General features: G+C 36.6%; 1 protein-coding gene across 1 annotated transcript in view; it reads left to right on the forward strand.

Annotated features, from left to right (window-relative positions):
* LOC138699847 (probable G-protein coupled receptor CG31760) overlaps nt 1-14,472 on the forward strand; it is an 856,195-nt gene that overhangs the window by 423,904 nt on the left and 417,819 nt on the right. The window lies entirely within an intron of this gene.

Here is a 14,472-nt window from a genome sequence, read left to right on the forward strand (position 1 = left end):
AGCTGCTGACGACTCCCATGGAAGTGAATGTCTGCTAATTTCAAGCCAGAGCAACTTTGAATTAAAGCTTAACGCCGTCAGGAGTCTAATTAGGCTACCTGCACAGCACACATGCCGGAGAAGTTGCCGACGAGCGTTAGGGGTTTTTCAATCTAACGACACAGAAGTAATGCCTCCATGTATGTCGTTGAGATGGAGATTAAATAAACAACTTGTCACGGTGTCTCGGCTCTTGTTTGATGCGGGCGGAATTAGTTTTGCGCTTGTTTATAAAATGAGGTAATAGTAAGGTAATTTTTCTCTGTAGTGACCACAACCCATAACTGTAGGGCCTGTAACTCATATCTCTAACGAAGCTGTCGTCATTATGCATTTAATGCGTCGTTTTAATTGATGTTTCGGGACATTTAAATTGTGATAGGAACATTTACAAACCACCACCATATTTCAAGCCTACTGATTTGCAGCTGCGTCCAGACGTGGGTTCGATTTGCGTTTTGGCTGGTTTCCTGGTCGGGTGTTCTCCGAGATTTTCTCCTGCTTTAAGGTAGTTGTCAGGTCATGTCGTGAAAAATCCTCGGCTTCAGCTCGCCAAATATAATTATTTTATTAACGGTACCTGTGGAGTAACGGCTAGCGTGTCTGGTCGTGAAAGTAGGTGGCCTGGGTTCGATTCCCGGTCGGGATAAGTTACCTGGTTGATGTTTTTTCCGGGGTTTTCCCTCAACCCAATATGAGTAAATGCTGGGTAACTATCGGTGCTGGACCCCCGGACTCATTTCACCGACATTATCACCTTCATCTCATTCAGACGCTAAATAACCTGAGATGTTGATAAAGCGTCGTAAAATAACCTACTAAAAAAAACAAACTAGTAATTTACTTGGCATTGTAATCCCGATAAGTCAAATGAGTTCTAGAATATTTATTGAGTTGTTCAGACTTTCACTTATCTTATTTTTATGCTTGGCAACAATGTGGATTCAAATCATGCATTACATTAAAATTTAATACATAATAAGACAAACATTTTCGCCTTTTTTAAGCATCTTTAGGACGTTATGTTAAAAAGCAATTTACTCGTATATTCAACACATTAATAATATGTTGTAATATAGTGTATGTATCATAAACGTTTTAACTGATAAGAAAGAAAGAGGGAATGAGGGAGGGAGGGAAGAAAGAAGGAAAAGATAAAGGGAAGGAAGAAGAAAAAGAAAGGTAGAATGAAAGGAAGAAGGAAGAGGATATTAAGAAGGGAAGGGAGAAGTAAAGGAAGAAGGAAAGTAAAAGCAAAGCTGTTTCGTCGAAATCTCTTCCATCACGAAAATTCTCCTGCTCACAAATACAGGTATCTCATGCTATGAATGCTATTAACCAAATGACTTGACTACGGGTAGTAGCGCGTGGCGATGTACGATGTAAGACTACTCCCGCATGAAGAACGGCACCGTATTGTGTACTACAAAAGAATAAACGCTGCCTTTGTTGCAAACTTTTAACTTGGATTGTTACTGTTACTACTCTTAATGAAATATTTAAGCCTATATTACAACAATATTTGATGTAAAATTTTAACTCAAAATGTTACTGTACCAGAGGCATTACTATTAACTTGTTTAAGTCTATATCACAATAATCTTTTATGTACTTTTTTAACTTAAAATGTTACTGTTTCATAGGCACCGCTCTTAATGCAATGTTTAAGCCCATATTACGATAATCTTTGTTGCAAAATTTTAACTTAAAACACCGGTACAAATATAACACAGGTACTTCCCTGAATAAAATGTTTAACCCTATATTACAATAACCTTTGCTGTAAAATTTAACTTCATAAACATTATATATACCGTCGCTTAAGAAACAATACCGCGTAACTGACATTTTTGGTCAAAACTGTTTTTTTGCACAGATGATACCTCCACTGTCATCTGCATGCATTGACAAGCGCGGGAATTTGATTGCATGAATGGCCTGCGTGCGAAGGAGGGGGGTACAATACCGCGTATCTGAAGTCACGAGAAGTCTGTAGGAAATACCGCGTATCTGACAACAGATAGCCTGTGTGTGCCTGCTCCCTACGCGCCTTCAGTACGGAAGCTGGTTCTCGTTACTGCCTTGTAAAATTGTATCAACAGTGTGTGATATTCTGAGAAGATTAAAGAAGTGTTCAGTTTCGAATATTTTTAAAGGTAAATATAATAGAATTATTTCACTAATGTCAATTGCATGTTAGTTGAGCTGAATTCACGCAGAATCTTACTGCAAGTTCATTCACTGAATTATAGTACATTTAATATTTTATTATTATATAGGCCTACAGATACAAGAAAAGAAATGAATCGGACGACGGTCAGTTTAGCGAGAACAAAATCCTATCTGTGGTATGTTCTGCATTCAAGACGGGAGAAACTTCTGTTAACATTAAGAAAGGTAGGGTATAAGAAGTATCACAGTTATTAAACGTTTATTTTTCTTCAGTTGCGGAATCATAACAGCAAACTTAATTTAAGTAATATAAATAATCATGAATGGGCCGCTAAAATAATTTGCGCTACATTCAGTGGTCCTGAGCTTGGTTCCTTCCATTTCCTCCGGTAGGAGGAAGATCTAAATTGATGATAATATTTACTACACATGTTTTTTAATCCATTTATATCACATTTATAAACACTAGTAATCTCATCTTATTCGTAGGTGTACTGTCTGATAATTCAAATGCAAAAGAAAACCGTCCTTCTGAAAATGGGCTGCTGCAGATCAGGCATTGTCCGTCCAGTGTTACCGGTATGGTTATGATCATATTATGCAGTCTGGTATGATTTTAAGCAACACTATTAAAATAATACCGCTAGAAATATGATAGGACAGAAACTGAAGACAATACCCCGTCAATGAAGGATCTACACCAAATTTCGGATGCGTCTTCAGATGTAGACGACCCCGAAGAATTCGTGAGTGCTACTTATTCTACATCTTTACATTCATCAGAAAAAGGTAAAGAGATGGTTCTAGTACAAGAGTTTCATGAAAATTTGACAGAAAGGAAAAAAGAAGTTCAAAGCCACACAAGGGTAAGTGGAAGAAAATGAAAAATAGAAAACTTAGAATGGAAGAGGAAGCTTATCTTAGCTACAAGAGATCGAAAGATGGCAAAGTGACACATGATACGGAAAGAGATGCAAGGAATTTGGGGCCAGAGTGTAGTTATAAAATGTGCCAAAATTCGAAAGTTATAGGCTGTAATTTAATTTCTAATGAGAGAAGACACATCTTTCAGGGATTCTGGAAAACTATGACTTGGGAACTATCAAATCTTGTGAATTTCACTCCTACGAAAAGACCTGGCAGTACAAATTCTGAATCGAGAATAAAGAGAACATTTGTCTACAATCTAAAAGTTGATGAGAAAAAAATTCAGGTTTGCAAAATGATGTTTCTGTGTACATTGGGAATTAAAGAATGAACTGTGCGATATTGGTTAGCTAATAGTAATGATGGCGTCCCTTCAGTAAAAATAAACTCATGTTCTCGTGCAAAAGCACAGAAAAAAAAAGAGCATTAGTAGCCTGTCTAAATTACCGTCACATTATTGTATGTAGAACCGATTGTGTCATAGTTTTTATGATAGTATTCCACACTAGGGTTACTCAAGGATTACTTTTTGTGATTTCAGCATAGGCCTATAATTATTTCTTTATTGTGTTTAACGAATATTGTGCCTGAAAAATTATCATTATTATATTTTTATATGATTTTCTTTTCATTATTCCCAAGTCAGTCAAGTCCATTGTCAATAATAATAATAATAATAATAATAATAATAATAATAATAATAATAATAATAATATTATTATTATTATTATTATTCATTATGTCATTATAAAATTATACTTGTCAGCAACGTTTTAGTAACAATTCTACTTATCTATTCAAATACGTAGTGTGAAAATAAAGTACCTAGTAACAGATTATTATTATTATTATTATTATTATTATTATTATTATTATTACAATAAACATTGAACTGTGTCTTCGTTTTTCCGTTCCCATAGTTTCAGCATTTGATTGACTAAGAATGCAGCAATCATTGTCTGGAACGTAATCTAGTGCTGAATCAAGCTACAACCTACCGACCTTGACCTCAAGTCAGATGGTAGGACAACAATTCAGATAACACATTGACATGTAGAAGAGCACGAATAATATTTCCAGAAGGCAGTTTTAACATAAAGTAAACGCTTGTCAACATGTATCTTGAAGCTGCTAAAATTGTCTCACAATACCGCGTAACTAACAAAATGTAGTCAACGGCAGAGTTCCAATACCGCGTAAGTGACACGGCCAAATGTCTACGGCCATGATCATCCATTTTCACTTAGTTACAAATTAGTTAAGCTATTTCATAGCCATACACCACTTTTCAAGACTATTGCGTTATTTTTATGATTTTTATTCGGTTTTTTCCTTCTCCTGTAAAATTTACATTTTGTCAGTTACGCGGTATTGGTTCTTAAGCGACGATATATTAATTTGTCCTACAGAATTTATCTGTAATATTGACACTTAATATTTTAGGAGAAAAATTCGCTCCGGCGCCGGGGATGCTAGCAGTGCATAATAACTGCGGATTTCCGGACAAGTCATTCAGCTGAGTGCGCTCCTAGTATAATGGCAGTTGACATGGATACACGTCAACATATATGCCTAACTTGGAGTCAGGTCGCAAAGAGAAACATCGAAGAAGGAGAGTCCGATCCGGTGCTGGATTGAATTCGGCTTAGCTCAGTGGTCAGAGCGCTTGGTACGTAGAACCAAGGACCCGGGTTCGATCGCCGGCGCCGGAGCTATTTTTTCTCCTAAAATATTAAGTGTTCATAAACATTGATAAACTGAAGGATACTGTACTTGTTTAGGAGAAAGGAATGTGTTGTAGAGTGACTCTGTAGTGCTCGTTACTTGTGTTTGTGAGCGGGGTGTCTACTGAAGGACACGTGACGTCATGTGTATCCCGTGCACGCTTATACTCATTTCAATGTTGTGGGACTGAGAAAACGATCTTTAGCTGTAACATACATCATTCTCTCTTCTTCATTATAGTGGCTTTAGTATCCCAAATTTTGATATGGAAATGGCTTAGGGTGTAAACCGTCAAATACAAGATGATGATAATGATGATGATTCTGATGATTAAAGTGATTATGATCATGAAGATTAAAGTGATGATAATGATGTTGCTGCTTCTGCTGCTGATGAAAGTTTATTTCCATGTCCAAACATTTAATGTAACTCAAGAACGTATATAACGAGACAGAATGGTCTGTTCCTAGAATGGGCCTCAGAATCCAAAGCAGGCGGTGTGCTGTTGAACCAACGTGTCACGTACTGTACCTCCTGTAGCCATCACGAACTTTTATCTTTCCACACTACATCTCTCTTCCAAAATTAAAATTCTTGACGGATAATTCGTTTCCAGGAAACGTTAAATTTATTTAATCGTTCTTCTTCCTGAAACTGAGCACGCTCTTATACAATTACCTCAGAAATGTGACACATGTTTGTAGTACTCTACATGGTTCTTCAATTAATTTTTTCTTCCTACAAGTATATTCCATATTATTTCATATGGTCTTCTTCCATGTGACCATGATTCATGTTACTGACTTTTAACTGTTTCAATAAAGCTTAAAGTAACGGATTTATGTTCTTAATTTTATTTTATCGAGATAATTTTTACCTCGGATAAATGAACATTATCAGTCTACATCAAACATTCACAGCATCCTCATCACGTGGCTAACTTAACCGTAGGAAATATAGGAGGTTAGATGAACATAGTAAACTGGTGTAATAAAGATGAGATATACTTGTTCACTCTATGTCTTACACTTTGGTAACAACTCGTTACTTTTACGATATTCCAAATTTGTATTTACACGTGTAATTATTTATTTCCTTGCGCTGTCTTCAGCTATATATACGATATAAACTGCCAAAAATATACTGATCATACAGGATAAATAACTGAACAAAAAAGTCTAATAACATTTTTTGTGCATTTTGTGGTTTCCTGGAAAAAAAATTTTCTGTGAGTCTGACGTTTTTTGAAATGATATTAGACCGTCATTATTTACTTCGGTCAGCCACGTATATTGCAGGTGTGGCCATATTCTTGTTTACAAATCTCTATGTTGTGGTGGTGTTAGGGTGTGTTGGGCGGAAGGTCATTGACAGTGACGTTCACATTTGCTCGAACAGTAAATATTAGATTGCTGTCAATTCTGAAACATGGTATTTTATGAATTAAAAACAAAAATAGAAGAAAAACGAAGTTTCACTACAGATCATGTACCGTCTGTATAATTTTAACAGTTTATATCGTACATATAAAGATATAGGGCCGTATTCATAGACATTTTTAGCGCGGGCTTCCGGTGGATGATCAGCGAAATTAACGTTTTCATATTCATAAACCAATGTTAGCGATATGAATAATTCGTCCCTCCTCTGGCAAAGTCGGGGCTAGCTTAGCACGCTCGTAGATGGGCTAGCGAAATGTCTACGAATAGCACCCAGAATGAATTAACTTCAACGTCAATATCAAAACAGATTTTCGATTTCTACATTACAGAAAAAGTAGCTTCATAGAGCTGAAGAACAAAATATCAGACTTCATTTTATAAATTGTGTATTTTAAGCACACAATTATTTATTTATTTATTTATTTATTTATTTACTTATTTATTTACTTACTTATTTATTTATTTACTTATTTATTTATTTACTTATTTATTTATTTATTTATTTATTTATCTGTGTATTTATTTATTGAACCTGGTGGAGATAAGGCCATGAGGCCTTTTAGCAAAATTTAGCAAAATTTCACTTAAAACATTAGCTTACTTCGTATATTGTACTCATATGTTACTTATTTTATGTTTATGGAAATATTACAAAACATTAATGAAGTGATAATAATATGGGTTACTTTTGAAATAGTCGCACTGTTGTTTCGAATCTCAAGACTCGTAAACATACTGTTGTCAAGTACTTCATTCGATACGTTTTAATAGTATGTCGCTAAACATAGCCCCTAATAATTAATTCTCTCGTAATCCGTCAATGGATGACTTTTGCTATGTTGTCACGCAGATGAGTACATTTCATATATATTAATGAAGGAAATTTTCAGTACTTTAATCACAGATAGGAAGTTGTCAGATCCACTGTACTTATTATCTATTGCATATGTTATTCCAATGTTATCGGAAGAAAAATTAAGAAGGTAAACGTGCGAATTCGAAATAAGTCAACAGAACAAGTGGACAGCTTTAAACATATTTGAGTGTACCATAGGTAATAACATGAGCTGCTGCCAGAAAATCAAAAGTAGGATAACAATGGCAAAGGGAGTCTTAAATAGGAAAAGGCGTATTTTCTGCGGATCTTTGGAAAGTAAAAACAGACTAGTGAAGTGCTTTGTGTGGGAATATATATATATATGGTTTATTTAACAATGCTCGCAACTGCAGAGGTTATATCAGCGTCGCCGGTGTGCAGGAATTTTGTCCAGTAGTTCTTTTATATGCCAGTAAATCTACTGACATGAGCCTGTCGCATTTAAACACACTTAAATGCCATTGACCTCGGCGGGATCGAACCCGCAACCTCGAACATAGAAGGCCAGCACTATACCAACTACGCTACTGAGGGCGACATATATATAGTGTTTTAATATTTCATTTATTGAAAATACTAAAAATAATTTCGAAAGAAATCTTAATACTTTATTTTGACTCAATAACTAATGTGTTCATAAATTCAAACGAAGATAGAGCCATTAATTGTTATCTACTATTATTACACTCGACATGAATTATTCTCAAATAAATTCACCTACTCTTCGAAACTGAATTTGGAGAAATTCTGGCCATTAATTCAGAATGAATTGTTAATGGGATGTCCAAAATACTTTTTTTGGCATAAGGGATGATTAAAACATCTATTTCCATGGCAATATGAATACTTTTTTTTTACACCTATAGAAGGTATTTTTCTCTGTACTTTGTATGATAAAAATTAAGAGAGATTCAATGTATTTTTTGAATTTATGGTTAACACTCTAGCATCTATTAGTATTTTCTGATTGTGCAAACTGATGACGTTACATGTAAACAATGTGACTTTGAAACTTGTGTTCAGGTTTCTGTTCGGCGACAGTCCTGATATTGTAATGTATATTTTGAAGATTATTTAATTAACAATCCGGCACACTAGCAATCGAGCTTACATTCCTACAAATTTACGGACACTAGACTACCAGGGAACTTTCCTTCTTCAGGAAAACTCCCCGAGAGCCCTGGAATCGAACCCGGGACCACCAGACCACGGAGGCAGTCTGATTAAATATGTGAACGTTAATTAATGAATAATAGATTATTCAAGTGAATGCATATTCATCAAGTAGAGAGAATCTGTTCCACCTCATTCGCACTTTGTCAGATCATTTATTATTTTGACTTGTACTCGACCTAAGTCACCCCACTCTAGATTGAACCCTCTGTTGTGAGTTTATGACATCTGTGGGTTTTAGTAAGGTGACCAAATTTCATGAGTGGCGTGACACGAAGCTCAAGTAACCTTCGTTTTAATCCCCTCCCCCTCATAACTGCTCCACTGAGAGTTAAAACTAGCTTTATAACTTAACGCACGAAATGAAGAGAGAGTTACGAACCTTCCAGAGGTACAATTTCTTCCAAGCACCCATCTCTCAAGAACTGGGCTGTTACAGAGTCAGAAGGAAGGGTCAAATTTTATTATCACTGCCACGTTCAAGGTCCTAACGCACAGCTATGCAAGAATCGCACAAAGAGGCATTATAGAAACGAAAATAAATAATTGTCTCATCAGACACGTTACATTGCTTTCATACAAAACTCAACAAAGTAGACGCCTCTGTTTTGATTTAAAGTTACGGTCATAAAATAGAACTCTGTTTTAAAATAGGTTTTCCGTTATTTTTGCTAAGTTCTCTAAATTGTTTTACAGAGAAAAGTCTTAATATTCTTTTGTGTATCAGTTTCATAATAATCACTCTAAATGGAATTTAAAAAGCTATGAATGTCCATATAAAAACAATTATAAAAAATATAAAGAAGTTTATAAGAAAGGAATCAAAATTGGAGACAACACAACAATAATAGATTCTTATTTCTGGATAAGCAAGTGTTAATTGCAAATTTTGAAGATACTTGTAATTTAAACAGAACGATACTCACCTTAACATACCAAGAGACTTTGGAGTGGAAATTAAAACAACAAAATCAAAAGTGCTGGCATTCGTTGGCGTAAATCTAATAAGAAGCAAACCAATAGATTGAGATTCTAGGTGATATGTACCTCTATTATCAGGCAGTACATCTCACTTGACGATATGCGTCAGAGGAAGAACAATTGTTTGTATGCATCTGAAGTCTGATTAGTGTAACATGTAGCTAATCGGCGATGTATGCAATGAAGGGAAAAAGGAACTGGCCACCCTACCCCATTATCTCCTGGCTTATTTCCCTCATAAGTGGTGCTATTTGGTATCACTTGTGAAGTTCAGACCTGTCTTCGGACAGTTGACTAAACAACAACAACTCTTTGGAATAAAGTCAAAGTTTTAAATATCTGGTAAATATAAACCAAAACCTCTCATCAGGGCGCGGATTTTGATGACCTAAAAAATTGTAAAAATGACCTATAAAATGACCCGAAAATGTTATAAAACTATCTAAAATCCTGAAAAAAAAAATGACCTAAAATATATAATCCTACCTCAAATTAAAAACTCTCTTTTCCATTGCAATAGATGACAGTGTACGCCCGAAGATTCTGCAATGTGAACGTACGGCGGTTGTCGGTGAGGAGATTGTTGTACAATGAGAACAGTCTTTTCACATCCGAGTAGACCGCAGGAGTAAACTTGAAGAGTGACAGATCACTGGGTGTTAACTTTCTCCTGAGAGTACTACAACGATTGTGCACAAATTTTTGTGTCCTGCATTTTTGTCTAACACAATTCTTTCGTTTGGAAGGCAGATCGTACAACAATTCAGCCGAGAGCGATCTCCTATTCTATTTCTGCTCTTCCTCTTGACATCACTTACTAACGAGAGAATCCTTTCAGATTCCTCATTTGAATGGGGTAGCGTCGATACTAATTTTGCGAGTTTTCCTATATTGGGAAATTTTAGTTTGTCATTGAAGTTTTTAGTTTTGCACAAAATAAAAGTGAAAATAAAATATAAATTTAACAACACTAGAGTACTGAGTTTGTGCATTTGGCTGTGAGAGATATATAGTGTCAAAATTGGTGCATTAACATTTGTAATTTTCTAAATAATGCCTTCTCTAGCAGGCGGATTGATCGTGTTCGACCAGTCGCTCTGCCAACAATATCACCAGATCGTGTTTCCCTTGCCTTCCCTTATTTACTTTGCGTTCCCCTTGTTTTCTTTGCATTTCCCTGGTTTTCCTTGCGTTTCCCTTATTTTCTTGCGTTCCCCTTGTTTTTGTTGAGTTCCCGTTGTTTTCTTCGCATTCCCCTTGTTTTTCTTGCGTTTCCCTTGGTTCCCTTGCGTTTTTCTAACTTTCCTTGCATTTCCCTTGTTTTCCTTGCGGTCCTCTTGTATCCATCTTTTCCCCTTGTTCTTCTTGTCTTTCGATTTTTCTTTTCGTCTTCTTTTACTACTTGCATTTCCTTGTCCTCCTTGTCTTCTTTTTCTGTGTATATTTCACTTGTTTTTCTCGTATTTTCCTTGTTTTTCTCGTTGTCTCGTTATCGTTGTCCCCACTTTATTCCATTTCTCGCACCACCGACACGTAATTCTACGCAGCTTAGTAAAACAATGTACCTGTCGATTTTTCTTAATCGTCTTTGCTACCTAATTTTGTCTTTCAAGATATTCTTTAGAAGTAAGATTCTTGCAACCTACATCCATGTTTTGTATGATATCAGACTTCACTTCACATCTTCCACCTTTCTTTGGGGATAAATCCTGTAATTTTATGCGGGTATGACTTGTCTCGTTAATGCATCATGTTCATAAAGCGTTGTGTTTCGACAAAAAATCCAAATGAGTCGGGCATTTGTTCGACGCTTTCTTTCGTACATGTTCCTGACTGATGTGAGCTCATTATGTTACCTGCTCTTCAGGGTCATTTACTTAAAGTTTCTGTTTTATTCTCTTGTATTATACACGTCACTGTTACTTACATTATTACTTTTTAGTTGATATTATCATTATCGTCATCATTAGCATCAGTCATTCAGACTTTTGAATGCTACAAATACTTGTTCGCTTTTTAACTGCACTGGACTTCATTTTCATGTGGTCAGCAAAGTTTAAGCCGATTAAAGGCCTCCATCACCACCGGTCGAAACAACAATGTTTTTCTGCAAGGATATCGAACCTAGATTCACTGGTTATACAGGATGGAAAGTGTTCAGTGACAATCTTCTTAAAGGAATAATCCTTAGCATAATATAAATGGATATATCTTCTGCCAGTTTTTTTTTCTTTTAGTCCAGATTTTCCAGTAATAATCATTGCAATTTTGGTCTTGATGTCTATTAAACACATTTAGAAATACTAGGGAGACCGGAAAGTGACGCACAACAATTTCTTTACGGTGTACTATTTTGGTTAGAATGTTCAAAGTTGGCAGATAGTTTGAATCTTGCACTACAGACAGCAATAGCTCGATTAGGTGTCATCCTGGCGGAACGAGCGGTAATTACGGAGTAAAGATGTAACGAGTGCTAGCATCGTCTATTTGTGAATAGCAACGATATGTAGTCCGTTTTTTCTGAGCAAAACAAAAAAGTCCGAGTGAAATCCACAGGGAAAAGTTGGAGATGTATGGTGCTAATTGTCTGGATCGTAGCAACTTCTCCAAGTGCAGTTCTTCGAAGAGGGTCGAGCAAATCTTACCGACGAAGCACGTTCCGGACGACCAGTGACCGCTGCAACCCAATGTTAGCGACATTGAGGCGATAGTCATCCACCCTACAGCCCAAACCTCGCACCGTCTCAGTTTCACCTCTTCGGACCAATGAAAAAATTCCTAGGAGGCCAACGCTTTAGTTCGGATGAAGAAGTGAAATCAGTCGTGCGCAGGTGGTTATACGCTCAGAAAACGTCGTTTTATGAACGAGGTGTACTGAATCTGGTGACACGATAAGGGAAATGTGTCGAGAGTCTTGGTTTTTGTGTTTAAAATTAGGTAAAACCTGTAGATTTTTCTCCATTATTTCGTCTCTCTTATCTTTTAAATGCGTTGCCACAAAAGTAGTTGTGTATAACTTTTCGATCCTCCTATAAAAATGTTTACATTAAAGTTTTCAGCCCCAAAAAATAATTTCGCACATTTCTATCAGCTTACGGTTTAAAAGTGTTCTAATGTTTTAGTTTGTAACGTAACACACTTTCAGTAATGGATGTTTGACAACGCTGTTATCGATATGTAGACGCGTGTTTCACCTTAGGGCCTGAATGCTGGAGACGTATAAAGTTTCGCACATTTCTGTCATGCTTACGGTTTAAAAGTGTTCTAATGCTTCAGTTGGTAATATAACACTTTCAGTAATGGATGAATGACAACGCTGTTATCGATATGTAGACGCGTGTTTCACCTTAGGGCCTGAATGCTGGAGACGTATAAAGTTTCGCACATTTCTGTCATGCTTACGGTTTAAAAGTGTTCTAATGCTTCAGTTGGTAATATAACACTTTCAGTAATGGATGAATGACAACGCTGTTATCGATATGTAGACGCGTGTTTCACCTTAGGGCCTGAATGCTGGAGACGTATAAAGTTTCGCACATTTCTGTCATGCTTACGGTTTAAAAGTGTTCTAATGCTTCAGTTGGTAATATAACACTTTCAGTAATGGATGAATGACAACGCTGTTATCAATATGTAGACGCGTGTTTCACCTTAGGGCCTGAATGCTGGAGACGTATAAAGTTTCGCACATTTCTGTCATGCTTACGGTTTAAAAGTGTTCTAATGCTTCAGTTGGTAATATAACACTTTCAGTAATGGATGAATGACAACGCTGTTATCGATATGTAGACGCGTGTTTCACCTTAGGGCCTGAGTGCTGGAGACGTATAACGTTTCGCACATTTCTGTCACGCTTATAGTTTAAAAGTGTTCTAATGCTTCAGTTGGTAATATAACACTTTCAGTAATGGATGTTTGACAACGTTGTTACCGATATGTAGACGCGTGTTTCACCTTAAGGTCTGAGTGCTGGAGACGCACATTTCTGTCATACTTACGGTTTAAAAGTGTTCTAATGCTTTAGTTGGTAATATAACACTTACACTTTCAATCATGGATGTTTGACAACGCTGTTACCGATATGTAACGTGTGTTTCACCTTAGGTCATGAGTGCTGGAGACGTATAAAGTTTCGCACATTTCTGTCATGCTTACAGTTTAAAAGTGTTCTAATGCTTTATTTGGTAATATAACACTTTCAGTAATGAATGTTTGACAACGCTGTTACCGATATGTAGACGCGTGTTTCACCTTAGGGCTTGAGTGCTGGAGACGTATAAAGTTTCGCACATTTCTGTCACGCTTACGGTTTAGAAGTGTTCTAATGCTTTAATTGGTAATATAACACTTTCAGTAATTGATGTTTGACAACGCTGTTACCGATATGTAGACGCGTGTTTCACCTTAGGGCCTGACTACTGGAGACGTATAAAGTTTTGAAGAGGTGAATGTCCATCAAACAGTGTTTATCTTTTCCCCTTACCGCTGCGGAGAAGGGGTGGTACCATGCTTTGGCATGTGCTGTTGAATTTACTGCGGTGCTACAATTATTTCTAGAAGCAAAGTCGATTTCCCATTAAATAAAAAGAAATAACTCAAAACGGCAAGGAAAAATTCCGTTTATTTTAACTTGAGGATTAAGGTACTGTCATTGAACGCCTTCAACGCTTTATAGTCAGAAGCCTTACCACAAGTGAGAGCAAATAAATTGTAGGGCGAGTGCGTATATCACTTTCTCGCTGTAAAAGTGTAAATTCCAGTTACAGTAAAGTCTTGTCCTGCACTGCGCCGTGGATGTTGTCACATATAATCCCGTTCTGTGCAAATAAAACCAACACTGGTCCGATTGAGTCGCAACTGCGGACTAGATTCGAGCCGTGGGCGACACGGCGCTATTTATTCCGGCGCACCCCTTCATTATAAATAGCCGCGTCCCGCTAGATGAAAAATTACGCGCTTCATCACGTCTGCAGCTTTGAGCCGGGAGCTGTCGCCACTGCAACACAGACAGATGAATGTCGGGTTGCGAACTGTTGCCTCTAACTCTTGTTTCATGTCCTCTACTACACTCAACGAAAAAAAAAGTACTAAACTGACAAACACCATATTGTGGGATGTTTTTAAATTACATTGGTG

The sequence above is a fragment of the Periplaneta americana genome, chromosome 5 (assembly GCF_040183065.1).
Source record: "Periplaneta americana isolate PAMFEO1 chromosome 5, P.americana_PAMFEO1_priV1, whole genome shotgun sequence".
NCBI classification, from domain to species: domain Eukaryota; kingdom Metazoa; phylum Arthropoda; class Insecta; order Blattodea; family Blattidae; genus Periplaneta; species Periplaneta americana.